Below are 24,266 nucleotides of genomic sequence, written 5' to 3'. Positions count from 1 at the left end.
GTATCCCCTCATGTGCATGTACAAATGCCCCTTTGGAAATAGAACATAGCTTGATGCACAGTGAAAAGTAGTCCATGTCACATCTTATATACAACGCAACAGTGCCTTATGGGAGTGGTAGTACACAACCCTAAAGTGAATACACATCATAAATAGCAAGATAGTGGTCAGCTACATAGAGAAACACCACAAACGACTCAGGGTGACACAATTTAATTGTACATTTAAAGCAACACTGTGGAAATCTGTGAAAAATGCAAGAACTGACATGCTGCACATTGTCCTTGCATATGACTCGGTCCCTGCTGTTGCAGGATCTGAAAAAGAGGGGGAAACAGAAACACAGCCACAGTCTGACTCAAATATCAGTGAGTCCTACAGTATTGTTCCGACTAGACACAGGGCAAGGGTGTTACCATTGCCAGAGTATAACCTGGACTCAAATGAGATGCCAGAACACAAACCCACACCACCACCAGAGGCGAGCCCCACAGGAAGACAGCAGTCCCTGCACCAGTGACAGTCAACTCCCCTCAGGAGGCGCCACGATGCAGGCAGACAGTGCACAGAAAAAGGAGTGGGCCCATCAATCTTTGGCGGCCTTGAAGCTTCCATGCTGAAGGTTCAGCGCCTGCAATGCAAACAATTGAAGTCACTGTACAGACAGTTTGTGTTTCACAATAGCAATATTGGGTTACTACACAAGCAGTTGGAGACTCTGATTGAGGGACAGCAAACAGCTGCTGAAAATACCAAAGAGTTGACACAGGCCATTGGGGAACTCTGCACTGAGATACGTCAGGAGCCTGTCAGCCAGTGCAGGCGCCATCACCAATATTTGGGAAGGTTTGAAAGGTTCTGTAGATTTTTCAATAGGCTCGCAAGTTCTACAGCCCTGATATCATGGCATGCTGTTGTCACACAGGTGGAGATGGGGGGGGCGTGGCCAACATGGCGACCGGGATGGTCGCATAATAACCAGCTCCGGTCCCGGCCCGCTTTTAGTATCCTGACACAGACGCCTGCACCCACAAGTGTGCGAGGCGCCGCCGGCTCTTACCGGAGCGCCGACACCGTTTTACCCGAACCCGACTGCGGGGCTTCGGGAGCGTGGAATGAGCTGCGACCTTGAGTGGAGCTGACGTGCATCGCGGAGGCCGTGGCTCGCGTGCTGGGCCCATCGGGGTGAAACGCTGTCCTGCATCGCGGCAGCTCTGGCGTGGGCCGCGAACGCGCTCCTGACGAGCCGCTGCCAAAGAAGATTGCCAGAGGGGGGGCGCTGACTCCTATGGGAGCGGGGCAGCGCCTGCCCCTAATCTGAGACTGTGCGCCTGGGGCGGCCGCCCGCTCCGGGGGTTGCGCTCGAACGGGTGCGGGCTGCGACCCCGGGGGGGGGCCGGCCCGCTCCACTCGCCCTACAAGTTTTGGACCACACGGAGCTCGCGGGGCTACTGATGATTTAACTGCGCTGTCTGTGGAGGTGGGTGCGGCCTCTCCAATACCGTCGATCCGTGACTCAGCACCCAGGGCGACCAGCGGTGTACGCTCCAGGCTGGTCCGCAGACGCTACCACGTGGATCAAGTCCGGACCGGGGAGCAGCTCAGCAGAAAGGGGGAAAGACAAATAGAGGGGGCACAAAATAAAGGAGGAAGAAAGGGAAAAAAAAAAAAAAAGACAGGACCACCAAAGACTGAGTAAACCGAGACATACCAGTCCCAGCCTCCAAGTAGCAACACGACGACAATAAATCACACAAAGGGGCACGATGTTGTATTCTCCTGTAGCGCTTCACCGGCTGCACTAATCGAACCGCAGCGCTCCCAGCAGTGCCTTCATCAGACTTAAAAGCCTTGAGGCTCCCCGCTATAAAGTGAGTACATCATACAAGCAAAGTACCCATACCCAATCCTCACTATTCCAAACAGTGCTATCGGGCCCCAAGCTATGGGCCATACCCCTCGGCAGCAACACGCAACCCTGACAGACGTGGCACGTTGATACCCGACTGCGTAGTAACTTAATTGCCTAATGTGCAGCGAGTTCCCCACTTTAAAAGAACAAACCTCTGCAGCCCTAACCAATTGTAGCTATTAAAAAGACAATTGCTGACAGCAATACCGTCACGTACATAATCAATGGGCAAACCAAAGACCCCACGCGCACCTTCTGGTACAATGGATGCAGCTGCCCCACCCCCACCTACGGAAGCCTCAGCCACACAACAAGCACTGCAAAAGATGGAAATAACACTCCAAACACACACAACGCAATTTGAAAAGATTTTACAAGCCATATTAGACACCAAAATCACTTTGGAAGCAAAAATAGGCTCGGTAATCGAAGATGTTAACCTATTGCGAACAGACCAACACGCGTTAATGGAAAGGGTCGCAGGTTTAGAAAAAGATACGTCACACCTCTCACCAGCGGTAACCAAACTCCAGTCACAAATGGGGACTGTAACAGCCGAGTTGGAGACTCTGAAGCACAGAGCTGAAGACGCGGAAGGAAGATCCAGACGTAACAATATCCGCTTCGTGGGATTTCCCGAACGTTCTGAGGGCCCGTGCGCAGAACTCTTCATTGAGCAATGGCTAATGGAAACAGTACTGAAGGACAATGTCCCGAAGTTCTTCTCAGTAGAACGTGCCCATAGGGTTCCTGGAAAACCCTCACCACCCGGCGCTCACCCTCGACCACTAATAACAAGACTCCTCAATTACCGGGATAGGGACCTCATATTGCATCTGTTTCGTAAAGAAGGCCCAATACGCTTCGAAGGAGCAAACATATCAGCTTATCCGGATTTTACAGCGGAAGTGCAGAAAAAGCGTAATTCATTTTTCCGGGTTAAAGAGCGACTAAGAGATCACAACGTCAAATACGCTTTGCTGTTCCCGGCCAAACTTCGAATACAGGATGACACCCGCACTCTCTTTTTTACCTCACCAGAAGATGCATGGACTTGGCTACACGCAAAGGGAATCGCTGATCCGTTAAATGCAAGAAACCCCATGGACACAAAACACCCCCCTAGGGACAAACGCAAACCCCGCAGGCAACAAGACACTAAACCCACCCCTGAGCAATCCCGCGCGGAACGTTCTTTACTACTGCAGATTACATCCCTCCTCGCCAATACGTCTCCGAGGTCCGTGTCGACACAATCGGGACTGGAGTCTGAGCTAGGAGTACATTCTGACTCTGCGGATTCCACCTGCGGCCCCAACCTCACTCCAAGGACAGCGGACGATATTTGCTAAATACATACCGGTCTCAGACACAACGGTACAGGACATCCTACAGAGGAAGCCAATAATCGCCTGCTAAAGCTGTTTACTACCCACCGGCTTTGCCTCTGCTTTACCGCTAGTCCTGACCGCAGCAAAACATTCATGGTTGGTCCCAGTGAGCAGCAATCTCAGCAAGAGTATAACGGGTCGGGCCAGCATTGACTTGAACGTACTTATTCGAAACACCCCCGTACCGTATGGACCGTTCCACCTGGTTGGCAAGTATTGTATCGTCGAAGCCCTTGCCACAACCACAGTTATTGTTAGATATAGTTAATGTTATTGTTTTAATTAGCAGAGTCACAACCACAAGGCATAGCTTGGCTTATGGTATTCGAAGTAAATGTCATTATTATGTTAACAATAAGTACACACTAGGTAACCGCAGCTTAAACTGGCTAGTCACAATGGGCGTGAAATACACTACTGATGCAAAAAAAAAAAAGAGCCAGCCCCCCAAACTCACAAAGCCTATGTACAAAATCACAAATAACCCATGGCAGTCCAGAGACAACAGTATAACTCACAATATAAAACACTCACATGGAATATAAGAGGCATGGCTTCCCCGCGTAAGCGACAACAGATACACGCATACCTTAGGAGACACCAAATACATTTCGCCATGCTACAGGAGACACACCTGGCTAAGTCCTCCTTGGAACATACCAAAGTAAAATGGAAAGGGCAATTATATGGTACTACCTTTTCAACATATGCCCGGGGAGTAGCGATCTGGATAGCCCCTGGGGTCCCCTACGTCACGTCCCGCGTACAATGTGACCCACATGGTCGGTATGTCCTCCTGGAGGGCTCCCTAGATGGGGAACCCATGGCTTTAGCATCAATATATACCCCAAACTCAAATCAATGGGAATTTTTACGAACACTTAACAGTAGTAGGCTCAACGACCCAGAGATGGATGTCATCTGGGGCGGTGACTTTAATTGCGTATTAGACATTCACAAAGACCGCTCTGTCCCTCCGTTAGATAACACCCTAGCTAAACGCGCATCACTTGAACTCGCAGAGTGGGCTTCTAATAATAGGCTAAGAGAAATTTGGAGAACAGGCCACCCTACACACCGTGAATACTCTTTCTACTCCCCAGTGCATAAATTATACACCAGAATAGATATGATATTTGCATCAAGGGACATAATTCCAAAAATAACCACATCAGGCTACCTAGCTCGCACCATATCTGATCACAACCCACTCCAAGCCACCCTGAGAACGGGCCGCACACTTACGTGCATTCCCACATGGCGTTTACAACCAGATGCCCTCATAGATCCTCCTTTTCATGCTGAATTGGCTAAATGCTTAATAGATTACTTTGCCTTAAATAAAAACACAACAACAGCGCGCGCCACGGAATGGGACGCTCACAAAGTGGTTATACGCGGCCACTGCCTTGCGGCTTCACTGGGAGTCAAAAGAATGCTTAATAGGGAACTCCTAGAGTTAGAATCTAAAATGCGCAAGGCGGAGACCGAGGCCACTACTAGCGTGACCTCGATTGAGACACTAAACTCGCTGAAATCAGACTACAGAGAAGCAGATGCCAGACTCAGCAGACATGACTACAGACATTTTAAAGCCCGGCAACACGCAGAAGGAGACAGATCAGGCAAACTACTAGCATGGCTGGTGCGCCAACCACTACAGTCCTCACCTATAGGCGCGATTAGAGCACACTCAGGAGAAGTGATTAACACTCAAGCTGGAATTAATAAGACCTTCCACACATATTATCGTTCCCTATACCAGCCCACTAGCCCTCCAAATGAACAACAACTGTCTGAACTCCTGTCACTGATTCCCCAAAATAGGAATGTAATTGATAACGCAGCCACTCTAGATGGTCCCATTACTAGTGAAGAACTACACTTAGCTCTCTCTCAAATGGCACGTGGCAAAACCCCTGGTTCGGACGGGTTACCAATGGAATATTATAGTTCATTATCCACCCATCTACAACTGCCTTTGATCGAGGTATTTAATGAGGCACGAAATAGAAAACAGCTACCAGACTCCATGTGTGAAGCATTAATAGTGGTACTGCCAAAACCGGGACGCGATCCACTTGATGTCAAATCCTACAGACCACTCTCCCTGTTAAATACTGACTGTAAACTCCTGGGGAAAATCCTAGCAAACAGACTACTCCCTTATTTGTCAGACTTAATCCATCATGATCAATCTGGATTTGTACCAGGGAGGAACACTTTTCTAAACATAAGACGCCTAATCCGCATACTTCACAGCACCACAGAAGCCGAGGCAGTGGCTGTGGCATTGGATATAGAGAAGGCGTTTGATACACTGGGATGGGAATATCTCTTCCGCACGTTGGAGGCATTCGGCTTTCAAAACGGTTTCATCAGCTGGATTGCCACGTTATACGCAAAACCAACAGCTCGCGTCAAAACGGGCCAAATGATATCAGAGGCGTTCCCCATTGGTAGAGGCACCAGGCAAGGATGCCCTTTATCCCCTCTATTATTTGCAATAGCCATGGAGCCATTGGCAATCAAACTCCGTTGCTGCGCAAGCAGGTGGGGCATCCAAGAATCCAACATATACCATATTGTTTCCTTATATGCGGATGATGCTTTAATACACTTGCGTAACTATACCTCTTCCCTCACAGAAGTTGTACAAATCCTGGATAACTTCGCCTTATCCTCTGGCCTATGCGTTAATTGGGCGAAATCATGTATTTTCCCACTTACCCGCATACCTGCGGAGCAGCAAATGTCATTACCATACACCAACTGACATGGGCATATCAGACCTTTAAATATTTAGGGATTCAGGTATACCACTCCATGACAGACTTATGGGAGGGCAACCTTGACAGGCTGCTACGCTCAACTCGTGGATCTATGGCATTTTGGAGCTCCCTCCCACTATCACCAATGGGCCGTGTGGCCATAGCTAAAATGTTAATATTACCTAGATTCTTATTCTATTTCACAGCGCTCCCGTTGTCCCTGCCACGCTCGTTTTTTCATAAATTACACTCCCTGCTAACAGATTTGCTATGGGGCAGAGATAGACGGAGGGTAGCATTAGCCATTGCACAATATCCACAGGAGGAAGGCGGGCTCGGCATGCCGAACTTTGAACTGTACTCCAATGGGTGCCCGCGTGGCTTAACGAACCCCTCACCCCAGAGTGTACAGCGCTAATGTCTTATACTGCACCACAAACGATACTGACATCACTCATGTCCAGACCTCCTTACCCGTCTAATAAAAATCCTCTATTAGAAACAGCCAGGTACTGCTGGCGGAGATATGTACAGGCTAAAACCCTAACTCCCCCTTATTCACCCGTGTTGCGTCTGGCTCAGGTACCAGGTGTCCAGAACCTCTCCCATCACCATGATATACGTGTAACCAAGGCATTGAAAATAGGGGACCTGTACTCAAGCTCTAAGACAAGCACTTTCGCAGAGCTTGTATCTACCGGTGTCATGCAACCAGGGGCCTTCTTAACATTTAACGCCATTACCAAACTTCTACAAAACTTCTGGGGGCGCAATACAAATGAACCTGACGAATCCCTTCTACTCACATCATTACTCAACATAGGGAACACAAAAGGCAGCATTACTAAATTATATAAAATCCTCCTAACAGATACCTGCACCACTCTGACCCAGGTCAAAGGCCGCTGGGATGAGGTTCTCTCCACACCAGTCGACCAGAAGGCCTGGGAAGCTGCCCTCTCCACGATTAAATCCGTATCCCGTAATGTCAGACTGAGATACACTCAATTCAATTACATCCACCAGGCATATCTATCACCGTCTCGTATCATCAAAATATACCCAAACTCTAAACCAGAATGCCCTAGATGCGCTACCCCCGCCGCTAATTTCTACCATATGGTTTGGGAATGCCACACAATAAATACTGGTTGGTGCCGCATAACAGAAACGGTAGCAGACATAATAGATAACACGCTTACACCCACGCCAGAATCCTGCTTGCTGGGAATACGTTACCGGGGCAAGAATGAAAAACATACTCACAAGTTTATAGACCTTGCGTTTGTATTATACAAGCAATTGATTGCTACACTCTGGAAAGCCCCTAATGCCCCTCCCTATTCCGCTTGGCTTGCAGCCTTGCATAGCTGTACACTAGCGGAGGCTCACACTCTAAGACAGCTGCAACTCAGAGGCCAGATACAAGAGGGTGCCGAATACTGGGACCATTTAGTAGTACAAATAGAATCTAGAGATGATAAATACCCCCCTTGAAATACGAAGCATGAACAAAATGCCCTTCAAATTAATACTTAGAAATCATGACAAGGAACATATCACACTCGGCGTGACACCCCAGCTGATCCCGGCATATTAACCCGAAAACATACAATCGGATAACAAGCGCAACTCCACCCAAATGCGAACACGCAAGCTGATAGTGGCTATTGATGCGCTGTTAATCATGCCCTCGCCCCATAACAAACTATATGACACACAAACAAAACACTGACATATCCCACGTCCACACAGCTGAATGTTACCGCAATCACTTAGAATACCATTAAATATAAATATATTTAAACAAAACTACAAATATGCCTATTGTTATAAAATGCACCATGTTAAGTTGTTTGTCAGCACATTAAAATGTAACCGTACTGTATAGAAACCACAAGTACGTGTAGAGGCACATGAAAAGAGAAAAATGTTTATTCTCTTACTAACTTAAAGGAAATGTACTGCTGTTCGAGTGCTGTGTTTAATAAACAGATTTAAAAAAAAAAAAAACACAGGTGGAGATGGCATATTGCAGTTGGGACATTGCACAGGGATTGGTGCAAATTACCAATGTACTTGATGCCTTGCAAACAGCATGCAGTGCCACAACCAGCAAACTGGGTGTTGGGGGCAGTGAGGAGTCCTCTAGCCTCAGCAGTCTGACAGTCCCTGTGATTGATCCGAGGCGTCGCAGTGCCAGACACAGTACTGCATGTGAACCTGCAACTGGAGGTGCCAGCGAGGGTGCAGAGCACTCAAGTGGAGTGCGTGGATGTAAGAAGTGATGTTGAGGGCTACAGGGTAGCACCTAAACATGTAGAAATACAGTCATGCTATGATGCTAATAGTGTGACACTGTGAATTGTTCATGTCTGCCCATTGTGAATAGCTATGTCCTAGTGATACATTGTTTACCTGAAGTCAAGGTAATAAAGATAGTAACTACAGAACTACATTTCATTTAAGTGGATTTGTCATTACTTACATCAAAAATGGTTGCGCGTGATGTCAGCACGTCTTTGTCTGCCCTCTGCTGCACTGGTCCTGTCTGCTGGTTGAAGGGGGGGTAAGGGATCATCATCCTCATCTGAGTCTGGCTCAGTGAGTTCCACTGGTATGCCCCCGGTGGTTGCTATGTTGTGCAAGATAGCACTTGTGGCCACAATGTTGCATGTTGTCTCTGGGCTGTACTGTAGTGGACCTCCACTCTTATGGATGCACCTGAAGCGGCTCTTCATCAGCCCAAAAGTGTGCTCTACCACATTGCGGGTTGCCCTATGTGCAGCATTGTACCTCCTCTCTACTGGAGTTGCAGGGCTCAGGTAGGGCGTTAGCATGTAGGTTCGCACAGCGTAGACACTGTCTCCTGAATGCACAGAGAGTAAAATGAGTACATGTGCTGTCTGACGTCACGCTTACATCAATGTATTATTCTGAACTAACAAATTACCTAGTAGATATCCTTAACCAAACTCCCTAGCTAGCAGTCTTGTGTGTATCCCGCTGTGGCGAAAGATGTAGGAGTCATGTGTGCTCCCTGAGTATCTGACCACGAGCTCGGTAATGATGTAGGAGGCATTGCATATCACTTGTATGTTCATAGAATGATGGTTTTTACGGTTGCGACACACATGCTCGCTGGCCGATGGTGAACAGATTGCTACATTTGTCCCATTGATGGCACCTAGGACATGTGGGAACTGTGCTATCTGGTAGAAATTAACTTTAATTTGTTGTAATGCCTGTGGGGTGTTGGGGAATCTTATGTTCAGTTGTATTCTGCTCAGCATGGCATTGAGAAATGCATTGAAAAATCCAGAGAGGGCACTCTGTGATACCCCTCCAGCTGCTGCTATGAACCCTTGATAGCTCCCTGAGGCTAGTAGGTACAGGGAGCATAATACCTGCACATGGGTGGGTATGCTATTTGTCTTGTGTGTGTTTCACTGCAGCATGGGTTGTAGCTCAGCTATCAGGTCAAGTATATTGGCTGAGCTTAACCTGTGCGTCTCATAAATTTCCTCCTCAGTCTGGTCAAAAAGGGTTATGCGTACTCTGAAAATGCGCTCATGTATCCTCCTCTCTCTCATCAAACCTGCCAGGATCCTCATTCTCCTCACCATGACATAGAGTACAGCCATTGGGGAAGAGGAGCTGAGGCATTCTGGGCCTCTTTATACAGGTTGCACCTGGTTACCACCTGGTTTCAGTTCATGGTAAATTGCATGTGCAAACGGCCATTCTGCGAATAATCGCAAATTGCAATTTTTTGATGCATCACATTGCAAATCCGTTTTTGCGTGTCGCAATCTGCGTATTGCAAATAGCATCACGATTTAGCGGATCGCTATCTGCGATTCACTAATCTGTATCGCAATTAGCCTCTCGCAAATTACGAGTCAGTAAATCATATCACTATTTGCGTTACTCTGTTTGCGACACGCTAATTCACGTCTCATTCGCAAAAATGTGCTATTTTTGTGGTTTCTTATTTTCGCACTGCAATTGGCCTTTCATACATCGGAAAACGCATTTTTGCATTAGCAAACGGACATTCACTCCGCTTGTGAATGCAAAAACCCTTGATACATCTGGCCCTTGGAGTCCATGACACCCCACCGGAGTGGACCTATTTCTCACCCATTGCTTGTTCCATAATAAATTACACAATAGCAAGGCTAAGTCTATGGGAAAGGATAAAATCCTTTAGTATAAACAAAACTCCAAGTAGTGATCACAGACAGCAAAGAATTGTGCTTTCAACACAAATGCAGTATCACCAACAGATACCTATATGGGCCAGGGAAGACACGACAATAAACTACTGAAGGCTAATATGGTCTATGTAAGTGAACACCCAAGTAAAGGAGATAGGAAAAGTTTAGTAAAAGAAACTGTAGTAAGTGGATATAGTAATAAAGTCAAACAGTGGGGGATTTTTCTTAACAGAATAATAGAAAAGGGAGTGGCCTCGAGGAAGACTAGTGAAGGGAAACCGGGGAAGAATAAAACTATCCATTTCTGATCAGAAGTTAAGAAAAAGGAAGAAACAAACTGCAAAGGAAAATTAGGAAAGACCCACAAAATAGAGATCTACAGCATATCTTCCGTAAAGTAAAAAGGAGTTTGCAAAGACTGGTCTGGGAAGAAAAAGGGAAAGAAACAAGAAGTTATGGGCAAAGATGCTGTTTCTGGCGAAACAAAAAAAATGCAAAGCAGTTAATGGAATAAACCGGACTCAAAGACCAGTAGTTAACTCCAATATAGCAGAACAGACATGGGTCCAATTTTTAAACACAATATTTAAACCAACAACAATTAGGCCTAGAGAGGAAAAGCCTGTAAGTGAAAACATCAGAAAGGAGGGCATAGCAACCAATGACAGCATTATAGAAATCTTTACGGAGAATGAAATAAGGGAAATAGTATTAAATTCCAGGAAGGATGGTGCTCCAGGACCAAATGGGCTCCCCCAAGCTTTGTATTTGTCAAATACAGACTTATGGATACCAGTACTAGCCACAGTTTATAACTGTGTGCTACAACAGCAGATAGTACCAGATTCATGGCGGGGTTCTATAATAAACCCCGTATATAAGAAAGGTAACAGAGATGCGCATGAAAATTATCAGTTAATTACGTTACAAGATATAGAAGCAAAGTATTTTGTAGCCTACTACTAAGTAAACTACGAGAATAGGCAATGGATAGAACTAAATCAAACCAGATTTACACAAGGAGTAGGAACAGAAACTAATATATTAGCATTATCCTTGTTAATGGATAAACAGACTCTAAAGAAGTTACCAATGTACCTTTGCTTTGTTGACTTTAAATCAGCATTTGATTCTGTAAATCAAAATTTAATATGGAGGAAGCTCACAACACTGGGTGTTCCACCCAGTCTTCTCAAAGCTATACAGCTCCTGTACACTGATACTTGGGTGAGGATACAGATAGGGGACGGGTCTGTCTTGTCAAGAAAAATAGATATCTCTCAAGGACTAAAGCAAAGCTGTGTCCTGGCACCCTATATTTTTCATTTGTTTGTAGCAGACCTATCACAAGAAATAAAAGTAGTAAACACACATGCACCGAGATTAGGCCAGACAACTATATCTAATCTGCTGTATGCAGACAATGTTGTTCTGATAAGCCAAACACAGGTCGGGGTTCGAAGACTACTGGGAGGGCTAGCAAACTACTCAAAGCAAAATGGTCTGACAGTAAATGTAGAAATGACTAAGGTAATGGAATGTAGCCGAAGGATAAACAAAAAATATAGATGGTCCATGAACGGAGAACAGGTGGAGTTAGTCCAATCCTATCGCTACCTGGGAGTACAGTTTGATGAACGGGGCTGCTTTACCCAACATAGGCAAGAGTTAAAAAGGAAAGGTCTAACACTGCGGATAGCACTCTCAACCCTAAAAAGAACTTTGAATGGCCCTAGTATTTTACCATTATTAAGGGTGATATCAGCCAAACTGGCTCCTAGCTTAATGTATGGCAGTGTTGCACTGCGAGGGCCCAATGAACTATGTCTAAACACAAGCATAATAAGAACATATAGATAGCTGTTTTGCCTACCTCCAAATGCATCGCCAGCACAGATACACTTGGAGTTTGGGTTAATAAACCAGACAATAGCTAGAAAAGGAGCCTACACGAACACTTGGTATAAAATAAAAACAAATAAGAGGAATGATCTGTGTCAGGTTTTGTTGCAAGAACTCCAAAGAAATAGTGAGCATCCGGCTCCGCACTATTTGGACAAAGCAATAAATGATTCAGGGCTGCACGGCAGCTGGGAAAGTAATCTGTAGTAGGCTTCAAAAGAGTAGTAAACAACAAAATTAAGATGCTATCTCTATTGAATGAGAAATAAATATTATTGAAAAGATTGCATGTCTGGGGGGTACTAAAAAATTATAAATGCCTACGACAGCAGCTCTATTTCGAAGAAGGCTGGTCCCCTGTTCTAAGAATGGAATTTCTGTATTTTCGACTAGGGAAGGTACCTGGTGATAATAAGGACCATTCGGGTGGGAAGGAGCGCTCCAACAAGATTTGTAGGTTATGCAATAAGGGGAAGAGGAATATCATTCACCTTTTATGTCTGTGCCCTGCCTTAAAGCAAGAGAGAGAAAGCTTGCTAAAATCACTTTTTAATCAACGAGGTATAAGGACATGCAGACAAGCAGAAACAGCATGCCTAAATCCAGGCGACCCAATCCTGAACTCACGTATGGTAAACATTTTAATGAAGGCTGAGAAGAAATTTTTAGGAACAAAGTGAATAGAAAGATGCAACAGGAGGAGGACCAACAAAGACTGAGGTTATGGTCAAATTTTCCCTTTCTAAACTGTATTTTTATTAAGAATTGTTATATTTATGCATTTTATATGTAAGTAATCTTGATTTTATGCTGGCAACAGGCGGCACACCTTTGTACTGGTTTTTATTAACTGTACAATAAAGATTATTCATTCATATTCACATCAGGTATTCCATTTATCACTTCTTGTTAGTTGTTGGCAGCTGTTTTTTGCACTTAAGTGTGAAACTGAAAGGCTTGGTGAGTATGAGAAAATCGATGTTATTTCTGACAGGGTTCCCACTGAACAAAATGTTAAACATTAACATGTGGTTCTTACTTAAGGAGAACCATCAAATAAATTTGAAATATAATTCTTCCACAATGTTGTTCAGGAATGGCACCTTTAACAAGTGTCATTCTTCTATACCTTGGGTGATCTGAGTAAGTACTGGGTAGTTTCTAGTAAGATTCTTGGGGAAAATATTTTGTGACTGTATTTTTAAGAAAGTTGTCATTCTAGTGGGATGTTCCATATTTGCTATATTAAAATTTGTATTACTGTGTACTGTGCTGGATTCTGTGTTAAAATTGTTACACTGCCAATCCAGGATTGGTTTACTGCTATGGTTTTGCTTATAAAATAAAAATAAATGCAGATCAACCACACCTTTCAAAGGAATCTTTAGTTACTATTGGGTGCCGTACTTTTAGACGTCTTTACAATCTTACCATCATTCTGCATTGCTACAAGACAAACTTTCATCTTCCATCCAAAGACTTGAGAAATAAAGCCAAGTATATTGTAACTATTGCTACATTGAGGCACATCTCAGAAACTGAGAGAGGCCCTTTTCTAGGCTTTTGTTGGCCTTTGATGAACGTGCCAACAGAGACATAACATGACTTTACATAGCATTCAAGCACAAATTTTACGTAATGTGGCGTGAAAACACAAATGTGGATCAGTGGCATAACAAGTTTAAGGGCTCCCCTCTGCATAGTACATGGAGGAGCTCCACCCCCAGATTCACTCAGGTGGTCTCAGGCCAGGGTACTGTGCTGAGGGAGCCCCCTTGTGCTTGGGTCCCCCCACACCATGGTGACTGTGGGACTTCTGTTACGCCACAGATGTGGCAAGTTGAACATTTATATCCCTTCCCACTCCATTCTCTGAATCCCCAATTTTCGGGGGGGGGGATTTTTTTGAAGCATGCTTGGCCAGGGAGCATGGCTCTGGATTGCCATTAATGTATTAATTAAAAGCTGATTTTTCGAGAATAATTATTTTGCTTGCACCCGACTCCAGTTATCGCCAGAAGGGCTACACCATCTGCAAATAGCTGTATTCTCCATTGACCGCTAATGGGAAACACCGCTACAACTGATTTACTTCTTTAAATGATGCAGGCCCTCTCGTCAAACACACTGCTAATTCAGAGTACAGCACAAATTTGAGAGATAAGAGGGCAGATTTATCATTCGTTCCACGCAGATTAACATAGAAAACCAACTTGCTGCACTGCGCAAAAGGGAAAGGTCAGGAATGTGCTGTATTTACCATTATTTACTTAATTATACAGTATAGCAGGAATAATGTTATCACCGGCTTTCCTGGGGTTTCTATGACTTGCTGAAAGTTTTGTGAAATACTTATTGTAGTACTGTTACTCACGACATTTACATTGTTTCTATTGCCAGAAGTAATTTTGCACATTGGGACATATGATGTGATTTTTACCAGTTATGTCTGCCTTAGTGGCATCTCATAGATGTCAATTTTACTATCAAATTGACATACGCAAACTAGAAAATGTGATATGATAGGCTTACTACATACTTTGCAATGTATGCAGCGCTCTAAGGGGCATATTTATGAAAAGTGGTGCTGCACACAGTGCAGTGCCAATTTTCTTGCGCCCCTTAGCGCCCCCCTAATACCACCATATGTGTGCTGTTTTTAAAGTACAACACACCATGGAGGTAGTTAGGGGACTAATGTCAGAATTTTGTACACTAGTCTGGTGCTTTCCAGGATTAGCGTATTTATTTTTAATGCTAATCCTGTAAAGTACCCAGAGGCCCATAGCATCCGATGGAAGCCTCCTTTTAACGCCTGCTCTAAGCAGGCATTAAAAGTGCTTAAAAGTCCTTTGCACAATTTTTTTGGTACCCCCAACAGGGGAATGCTCCACTTGCATACATTATGCGTGACACAGGCATAATGTAGCGCAAAGGGTTACAAAGTGACGCAATGCATGCATTGCGCCACTTTGTAAATATAGCATGGTGTTTTTGGCCTTCTAATGCCACATTAGCGTAAAAAGAATTACGCTAATGTGGTGTTAGAATGGCGCTCGGGGCTCTTAAATAAGCCCCTAAAGGAGAAGCACATTTTGGCAGAGGTTTGGCAAACTAACACACCTATTTTCCAGTTTGTTCCGTGATATATCCATTACACTTCTTAACAGGGAGTCATTATCACACCACGTTACAATGTGCAATATCAAACTTCCTGTAACCAAAGCAGCAAATGCTACTTTAAAATCCACGAACTCAGGTGCATATGACTCTTTCTTAAAGGAAACGTTTGCTGTAGGAATCAAGCTTAGGTTGAAGACTTCTTCTACTGTGTCAACGCCATCAGAAGAAAACTTTCAGAAACCAACTGCTAGGCTGCTATAACACGCAACTGTTTCGAGCCTATCTTTCCTGGGTTGTCGTTTCCTATAAAAATATATTTGTATGTTCTTCCTCATTAACAGGTATAATGCCAGGTTTAACACGTTATTATCAGTCAATTCCTTGAGCAGTCCAATGTGATTTTTCTAAAAATTTTGTTTGGCATATGTACATAAACCAATACAAGAAATACGCTTATACAGGTCGTATGATGAATGGTGCTGTTCTTGTTTAAAGAACATCTTTTTAATATAACTTTATTATACGTTTTATTGAGGAATACATTTAGAAAAATTCACTAACGCTATTATTAGCTGGAATAATCTTCAAACAAATTTGTTTTCGAATGTCCCGTGTTTATTTTGACATGTCGTTTTCTTCATGTTGTCTCTAATAACCTTTAACACATCACCCAAATTGATGTTGGTTTCTGAGGGGCCCAGCGCATCACTTTCATATGGTTGTCTGCCAGGAAAAGGTCCAGTGGAGTTGCATCTGTCTGGTGTAAAATGTCGCTGTATAAAAACAAAATAAAAAAGAATGACTTGCATTGCAGACTGTTCTGACGTTGTGAGGGCCGATTAATGTTTTTCTTCCAATATAATCCCTTAGTGATAATTCATAAAAGCATTAAAAATGTCACCGCTTTCTGCATTTGTGGGTGGTTCATCAGAATCCCCGGTAATATGGCCAGAAATCTATGTGAGTGATAAACTTTCATGAATACATCTACGCAGGTAAGTACTCGGTAAATATGTTCATCATATTGTTTCTCCGCTTGACAAATGATTTTCTTTCTGGAGAAATAAGAGAAAACTAGTCCCTAAAACACACAACCTATTTTGTTTTATTTTTATTTAAATTTTACAAAATGTTCATCAAAAAATGCATATTGCCTTGTTTGTCTCTTATCTGTCAAGACTAGTCAAGATGATCACATAATACAAACAGGAGTCATCTGAATTTTCAGAGCGTCCAACAGGTGCAAATAAATACAATGGGACATATTTATAAGAGGCTTGCGCTAGCCTTGCGTCACGTAGTGTGACACAAGACCGGCGCAAGCAGTAGGTCATATTTAACAAATAATGCATATTCAAAAATGCTTGTGTGGGGCAAAACCTGCACTGTATTCAGCCGTGTCCTGCAATATATGATATATATGTATTGTAGGTGTTCCCCCGCAAAATCCAATGCTAAGGTAACGCAGTGGTGTTTATGGTACTAGCACTGTATCACGTGGAAGCGCAATGCAAAGTTAGAAAAGCTCCAAAATTGCTGCACAACATCACAAAACACTTTGGCAAGATTAACTATGCCATTGAGGTTGCCATACTGCAACTCGGAGTAGCTAGGAGACCACTACCACCACCACCACATAGGCAGGGAAGGAGGAAGGAGCATGTTTTCCAGCAGCGCATATACCTCATTGACGTCAGGGAGGAGGAGCAGCTCATAAAGTCTGACTGACTCAAGAGTGAGTCCATCCTGCTGCTTAGGAAGACTGTGCCAAGTCTCCAGCCAACAACTGCAAAGCCCAATAACATTCCACCACATGTCAATTGATGGCTGTGCTCCACATGCTGGAGTTACGTTCTCTCCAAGTCACAACAGCCAGACTAGCAGGAATTTCACAGAGATGATTTTCAGCCTGTCTTTTATTTTTTTAAATGTATTGATTTAAAAAACAAAATAACATTACAATTAATTAACTTGTCCCATCCCCCTCCCCATCACTCCCTAAACACGGAGAGAGATGTCAGTCACACCATGTGCAAATAAATATACATCCATACATAAAATTGGACCACTTAAACAGCATATTTGGTAGTATTGCATCAAATTACAGCAGATCAGCATTACAGTCATATCTAAAGAGTATTAATCAACTGTCCCCTCCACATCTTGCCCCATTTCAGGATCTCCCATTTCCTGTTGTGTCCGGACTTCAACCAACTCCCATTCCATCCTTCCTCCCTGTTCTATTCCCTTGTAAACCAACCTGTAGGGTACCCATATTCAGCTTGTACCCGCCTTGCAAATTCCCATAACTATTGCTTTTGTTTGGGAAGTTGTTTGGACATCCATCTTTTTGCTATAGACTTCTTTGTCACAGTGAGTTATAGCTCAAATATCTTCTCCACATATTAAGTGTGTTTATCACCGGTGATTAGTCCCAGTAAGCAAATCAGTATCATTCGCTGAATTTGCAATTCAGCTAGTACTCCTAAAGTTTTCATTTCTTCACCTCATAAGACACTTACACCCGGGCATGTCCACCACATGTTAATATAGGTTCCCTCTGGTACTCTGCATTTGGGGCACTGCTCTGATCTGGAGGAATCTAGTCTGTGCAGCCACTGTGGCATGATGTGATCCCTATGTATTTATTTATAATAATGCATACATTTCAAACTTGCATTACATGTAACTATCCTTCAGTTACCCAATATAGATGTGCAGTTCCTCTTCTTAACTCCATGCCCATATCACTTCCCCACTGTGTCTTCAGTGTAGTCATATGGATAGTTGTGCATGGTATAAACAATGAGTAAATTCAAGTGATGAGTATGCCCTCACCACCTATGTCTGGGAGGGTCTGCTTTAGTGTGTGTGTTTCCAGTTCTCATGAAAACTGTTAGACTTTTCATCCTTGGCGTGGTCTCCCTTAACTTTTTGCCTCTGTTTCCCAGGTTGTTGATGTGTGCTGGACTCAGAATTAGCTGTTTTTGTTACTCTGGGCACTTTACCACTGCTAAACAGTGCTAACGTGCAAGTGCTCCTTTTACAAAATGTGTATGTAATTGGCTTAGCCATGATTTGCATATTTGATTTATTAGTAAGTCCCTAGTACAGTGCACTAGAGGTGCCCAGGGCCTGTAAATCAAATGCTACTAGTGGGCCTGCAGCACTGGTTGTGCCACCCACATAAGTAGCTCTGTAATCATGTCTCAGACACTGCAGTGTCTGTGGGTGCAGTTTTAACTGTAAATTCGACTTGGCAAGTGTACCCACATGCCCGGTCTAAACCTTCCCTTTTCTTACATGTAAGGCACCCCTAAGGTAGGCCCTAGGTAGCTCCAAGGGCAGGGTGCAGTGTATGGATAAGGTAGGACATATAGGGGGTCATTACGACCCTGGCGGAAGGCGGAGAACCGGCGGTAAGACCGCCAACAGGCTGGCGGTCTTACCTTGTGGAATTATGACCATGGCGGTTACCGCCATGGTCATCCGCCGGTTCTCCGTTCCGCCCGCCGGGCTGGAGACCTGGGTCTCCAGCCCGGCGGCCGTCACTATACCGCCGGCGGTATTTGGACCTGGCTTACCACCATGGATTTCCAGCGGTTTGAACCGCCATGAAATCCATGGTGGTAAGCACTATCAGTGCCAGAGAATTCCTTCCCTGGCACTGATAGGGGTCTCCCCCACCCCGACTCCCTCCCCTACGCCCCCGCCACCCATGCCACTCCCCCAAAGGTGGCAGGGCCCCCCTCTCCACCCCGACCCCCAACATCACATAACTAACACACACCCGACACGTATGCAGGCACCACCAACACACACACACACACACGACATGCATGCCAACATCCACACACACAGTCAGACACGCACACCCACATTCAAACATACACGCACACATCCATACAGACATACCCACAGACATACATGCACTCATTCCCAAACATGCATCACCCCCCACAAGCATACACGCACTCACACACCCCCTCTACATACTCAGACGCACACCCCCATGCACGCACACAACACACAACACCCCCCAACCCCCTTCCATAACGGACGATCGACTTACCTGGTCCGTCGATCCTTCGGGAGGGGACGGGAGCCATGGGGGCAGCTCCGCCGACACCACACCGCCAACAGAACACCGCCACGGCGAATCACAGGACGTGATTCGCTGGGCGGTGTTCTGTTGGCGTGGCGGTGGAGGTGGAGCAACCTCCACTTCCCCACCTCCCGCCAGTATAGCTGTTGGCGGCTCTCTGTCCGCAAAGGGACGGAGAGCTGCCAACGGTCATAATAGGCTGAGCGGCAAACCGCCTGCACTGGCGGTCTTCCGCACGGCGGTCCCTCAGCGGTCTTTAAAAAAGACCGCTGAGGTCAAAATGACCCCCATAGTAATGTGTTTTATATGGCCTGACAGTGAAGTATTGCTAAATTCGTTTTTCACTGTTGCAAGGCCTGTCCCTCTCACAGGTTAACATGGGGGATATCTTTACATCTGATTAAAGTGTAGATTCCCTTAGGGAGCGCATGGACATGTAGAGTTTGGGGTCTCAGAGCTCACAATTTCAAAATACATCTGTTTGTGAAGTTGATTTTAAGATTGTGAGTTTGAAAATGCCACTTTTAGAAAGTGAGCATTTTCTTGCTTATACCATTTCTATGACTCTACATGTTTGTAGATTCCCTGTCTGGGTCAGTTTGACAGTTGGGCTGGTTGTACCTCACACTAGACAGTGGCACTAAGGGAGCTGGGGTGTAGTCTGCATTTCCTAATGAGCCATCTGTACTAGGAGGGAGGGGAGGCATGGTCACTCACACCTGAAAGGGCTGTGCCTCCCCTCACACAGTGCAGCCTCCAACCCCCTGGTGAGTGTCTGGGTCCTGGCCTGGGCAAGGCAGGATTTCAAATTAAAGAGAGACTTTGCTTTGAAGTAGGCCAACTTCAAAGGAGAAATTGGGTATAAGAAGGGCACCCAAAACCACAGACTTTAGAACACTTCTGGAAACTAAGAGGAACCTCTGCCTGGAGAAGAGCTGCAGAGGAGATGAAGAAGAGCTGCCCTGCCTGTGACTTTGCTTTGTGGAGCTATCCTGCAGTTGCTGCTTCTTCCAGAGTAAGAGGGCAAAGACTGGACTTTGTGTGCCTTCCATCTTGTGAAGATCTCCAAGGGTTTGATTTAGAGCTTGCCTCCTGTTGTTTGAAGTGTCAGGGACAGCAAAGTCTTCTCTCTGCCAGCACCTGGGTTTTTTGGAGAGACTCCCACTCTGCCCTGTGGTGCCCATCCATTTCCTGGGACCCTGAAAGTAGAAGCTGGCAGCCTAAGAGGAAGAAATCCCCGCACAGAACACTGTGCGGGGAAAAGATCTAAGCGACTATGATCTGTGGCTGAAAAATCGACGTGCCGCCGGCTTCACGGCTGAAAATTGCCGCTTGCCTGCAACGCGACCAAAGAATCGACGCACGGAGCTGGAGAAATGACGTGCAGCATCGCTGACAGGGGCTGGGAGATCGCAACCCGCGCTGCGTGGTTTTCAGATCATCGTGCGGCTGGATTTCCAAAGCAAACACCTCTGGGCATGTAAAAATAACGCAAGGCCTGCCCGGACCCGAGAGTGCTGACCGGATCGACACATCGATCTCCTGTGGAGACAATAAACGATGCGCCTCGACCTGACAAAAGGAGAAACGACGCAAGGTCTTGCTCGTGAGTGAAATAAATGCATCACAAGCCCTTTTTTGACGCACACTCGCCTGTGCAGGGTTATTTTTGACACACCCAAGGTACATTTTCAAGCAAAGTGTTAGTGTGTGTTTGATTTTTAATTGATAACGTGACTTGTGTGTTGTGGATTTTTGTTGTTTTGGTCTTGCTTTGTTTAGATAAATATTGTCTATTTTTCTAAACCTGTGTTGTGACTGCTTTATTTTCTTCAAGTCAAACAATACATCCAACCCTGGCAGGCTCCTCTACCAACTGCCAGCCCACGTACCCAACATTCTAGTTCCTCCATCCCATCACTAGGCAACAACTGGTTACCACATTCTATTACAAGCATTACAATACAACACATCTCCCCCTTTTCCCACAAACAAAATAACATTCATTCTAGAAGAACAATAATATTATGCACTATACACAAATTGTGCAATTTGAGAGACAGATATTAAAAAAAATATAAACTAAATCACTACAATAAATTTCCTTATATAATTCCAATTCATGTACTATTCAGTACATATACCCTTTAAACATAAATGTATTAATTCTGTAAAAAATTACTCATGTTACATAGTCATTCAATCGCACAGGTCTTCCCACCAATCTTCTTTGCCTACCTTCTTCTTTATTCAATTCATCACATGAACCATTCCTCCTCACACACCACTTCCGCAACTCTGCTTCATTACACTTCGTCACCCTACACGCATTCCATCTTCTTCCATTCTCCAACTCCAGACTATACTTATTCACCTTCACCACACACTTCGGTGATGACCATTTGGACAAACCCTTTTTCGTTTTGTCCCACATCCTCGTCCTCACCCAATTACCAACTTCCAAACTTCCTCTCCTCCATCCTTCCTTGTTCCTCTCATCGTACCCTTCCTGTTTTTCCCTCACACGCCTCAACACTTCTTCCTCATCTACCTTGCCTCTTCCTGCTTTGCCCATCCACCCAGGCACAGCTTTGGTACACGGCTTCCTACCTTTTAACAAAATAAATGGGGTTTCCAATGTGAGAGAATGCGGGGTAGTGCGATAATTCCATAAAAGATTCTTTATTTCCTTCCACCAGTTCAGGCCATTTTGCACCGACAATTGAATATTCTCTCTCAATACCCTATTGAACCTTTCAACCAAACCATTCTTCCTGGGATGTGCTACAGCTGTTCTAATATGTCTTACACCGCATTTTTCCACATAATCACTAAATTCACCGGATGTAAACTGCGGACCGTTGTCCGTGACAACTACCTCTGGATAACCCTCTCTCCTCCATACTTCTTCACAAAATTCTATTATCATATTTGACTTTACATCCTTCACAACACTTACTTCAGGCCACTTGGAGTGATAATCTACCATTACTACGATAAAAATGTTGCCTTCGGTGCCCAACAAAAAAGGACCATATATGTCCATACCCACCTTCTGCCATGGTTTGTCCGGGAATGGAAATGGAACCACTGGTGTTTTCTCGCTCACATGGGATTTATCACTGCATGCACATTCTCCACAGTTCCTAACAAATCTCTCTACATCCTTGTCCATCCCCGGCCACCAAAAATCTTCCCTTACTTTCCTCTTCATTCCTGACATGCCCCTGTGACCTTCATGTAATATTCCTAGTAATCTTTCTCTCAATTTGCGTGGAACAATCAATCTGTTGCCCCGCCTCAACAAGCCATCAAGGTTCGACAACTCTGACCATACGCACTTGAAGTTTGCTATCTGATTAGTATTCCCCTCCAATTCAGACCAATGCATCCCCAAATTTTCCTTCAATGCTTGCAACTCCACATCCTCATCAATTGACCTTCGCCAAAGTTCTTCATCTATCGCACCAGTCTCTACATCTTGAATACTTGCAATTAACCACTCTTCTTCATTTTCGTCCACATGACTCTCAATCGGTAACCTGGATAAGCAATCTGCGTTCACATTCTTCACCCCCGGCACATAACATATTGTAAAGTCATACTCTTGCAGATTGTATACCCATCTCGCTATTCTCGAAGATGCTCGACATGCACCCTTCGTTGTAAACACGTCAATCAACGGTTTATGGTCCGTTCTTAACTCAAACTTCCTTCCCCATACATAGGCCCATATTTATACTTTTTGACGCAAAACTGCGCCAACGCAGTTTTGCGTCAAAAAAATTAGCGCCGGCTAGCGCCATTCTGAAGCGCCGGCTAACGCCATTCTGAAGCGCCATGCGGGCGCTGTATTTATTGAATGACGTTAGCCGGCGTTAGCCGCCGGCGCTGTCTGGTGTGCGTTTAAAAAAACGACGTACACCAGGCAGCGCCGGCGTAGGGGGAAAATGGCGTATGGGCGTCCAGAAATGGTGCAAGTCAGGCTGAGGCAAAAAATTCGCCACAACCCGATTTGTGCCATTTTTTTACGAAGCCCATCCCCCATTGAAATGACTCCTGTCTTAGCAAAGACAGGAGTCATGCCCCCTTGCCCAATGGCCATGCCCAGGGGACTTCTGTCCCCTGGGCATGGTCATTGGGCATAGTGGCATGTAGGGGGGCACAAATCAGGCCCCCCTATGCCACAACAAAACAAAAATAAAATACTTACCTGGACTTACCTTAATGTCCCTGGGGTGGGTCCCTCCATCCTTGGGTGTCCTCCTGGGGTGGGCAAGGGTGGCAGGGGGTGTCCCTGGGGGCTTGGGAGGGCACCGCTGGGCTCATTTTGAGCCCACAGGTCCCTTAACGCCTGCCCTGACCCAGGCGCTAAAATCCGGCGCAAATGCGGGTTTTTTAGTCCCGCCCACTCCCGGGCGTCATTTTTGCCCGGGAGTATAAATACGACGCATATGCATCGCAGTCATTTTTTAAGACGGGAACGCCTACCTTGCATATCATTAACGCAAGGAAGGTGTTCACGCAAAAAAATGACGCTAACTCCATGAACTTTGGCGCTAGACGCGTCTAACGCCAAAGTATAAATATGGAGTTAGTTTTGCGTCGAATTTGCGCCGAAAAAAACGACGCAAATTCGGCGCAAACGGAGTATAAATATGCCCCATAATTCCTAAAATACTTAACACCCCACCAACAGGCAAGGGCTTCCTTTTCTATAGCAGAGTACGTTGCTTCATCTCCCTTCAATGTCCTTGAAGCAAATGCGACTACACGTTCTTTCCCTTTGTGTGACTGTATTAGCACTGCTCCAAGACCATGCATGCTCGCATCTGTCGACAC

At 45.1% G+C, this 24,266-nt stretch overlaps 1 protein-coding gene across 1 annotated transcript in view; it reads right to left on the bottom strand.

The window, feature by feature from the left end:
- Positions 1 to 15,849: 15,849 nt before the first annotated feature.
- The window catches only part of LOC138293917 (uncharacterized), a 225,991-nt gene continuing 217,574 nt past the window's right edge, over positions 15,850 to 24,266 (bottom strand). The window contains exon 5 of the mRNA XM_069233200.1: positions 15,850 to 16,092. The gene's annotated coding sequence lies outside the window, so the exon portion shown is untranslated. The remainder of the gene's footprint in view (positions 16,093 to 24,266) is intronic.

The sequence above is a fragment of the Pleurodeles waltl genome, chromosome 4_2 (genome assembly GCF_031143425.1).
Source record: "Pleurodeles waltl isolate 20211129_DDA chromosome 4_2, aPleWal1.hap1.20221129, whole genome shotgun sequence".
In the NCBI taxonomy this organism is placed as follows: Eukaryota; Metazoa; Chordata; class Amphibia; order Caudata; family Salamandridae; genus Pleurodeles; species Pleurodeles waltl.
Note: the sequence above shows the minus strand (reverse complement) of the source record. Positions and strands in the feature narration are given on the sequence as shown.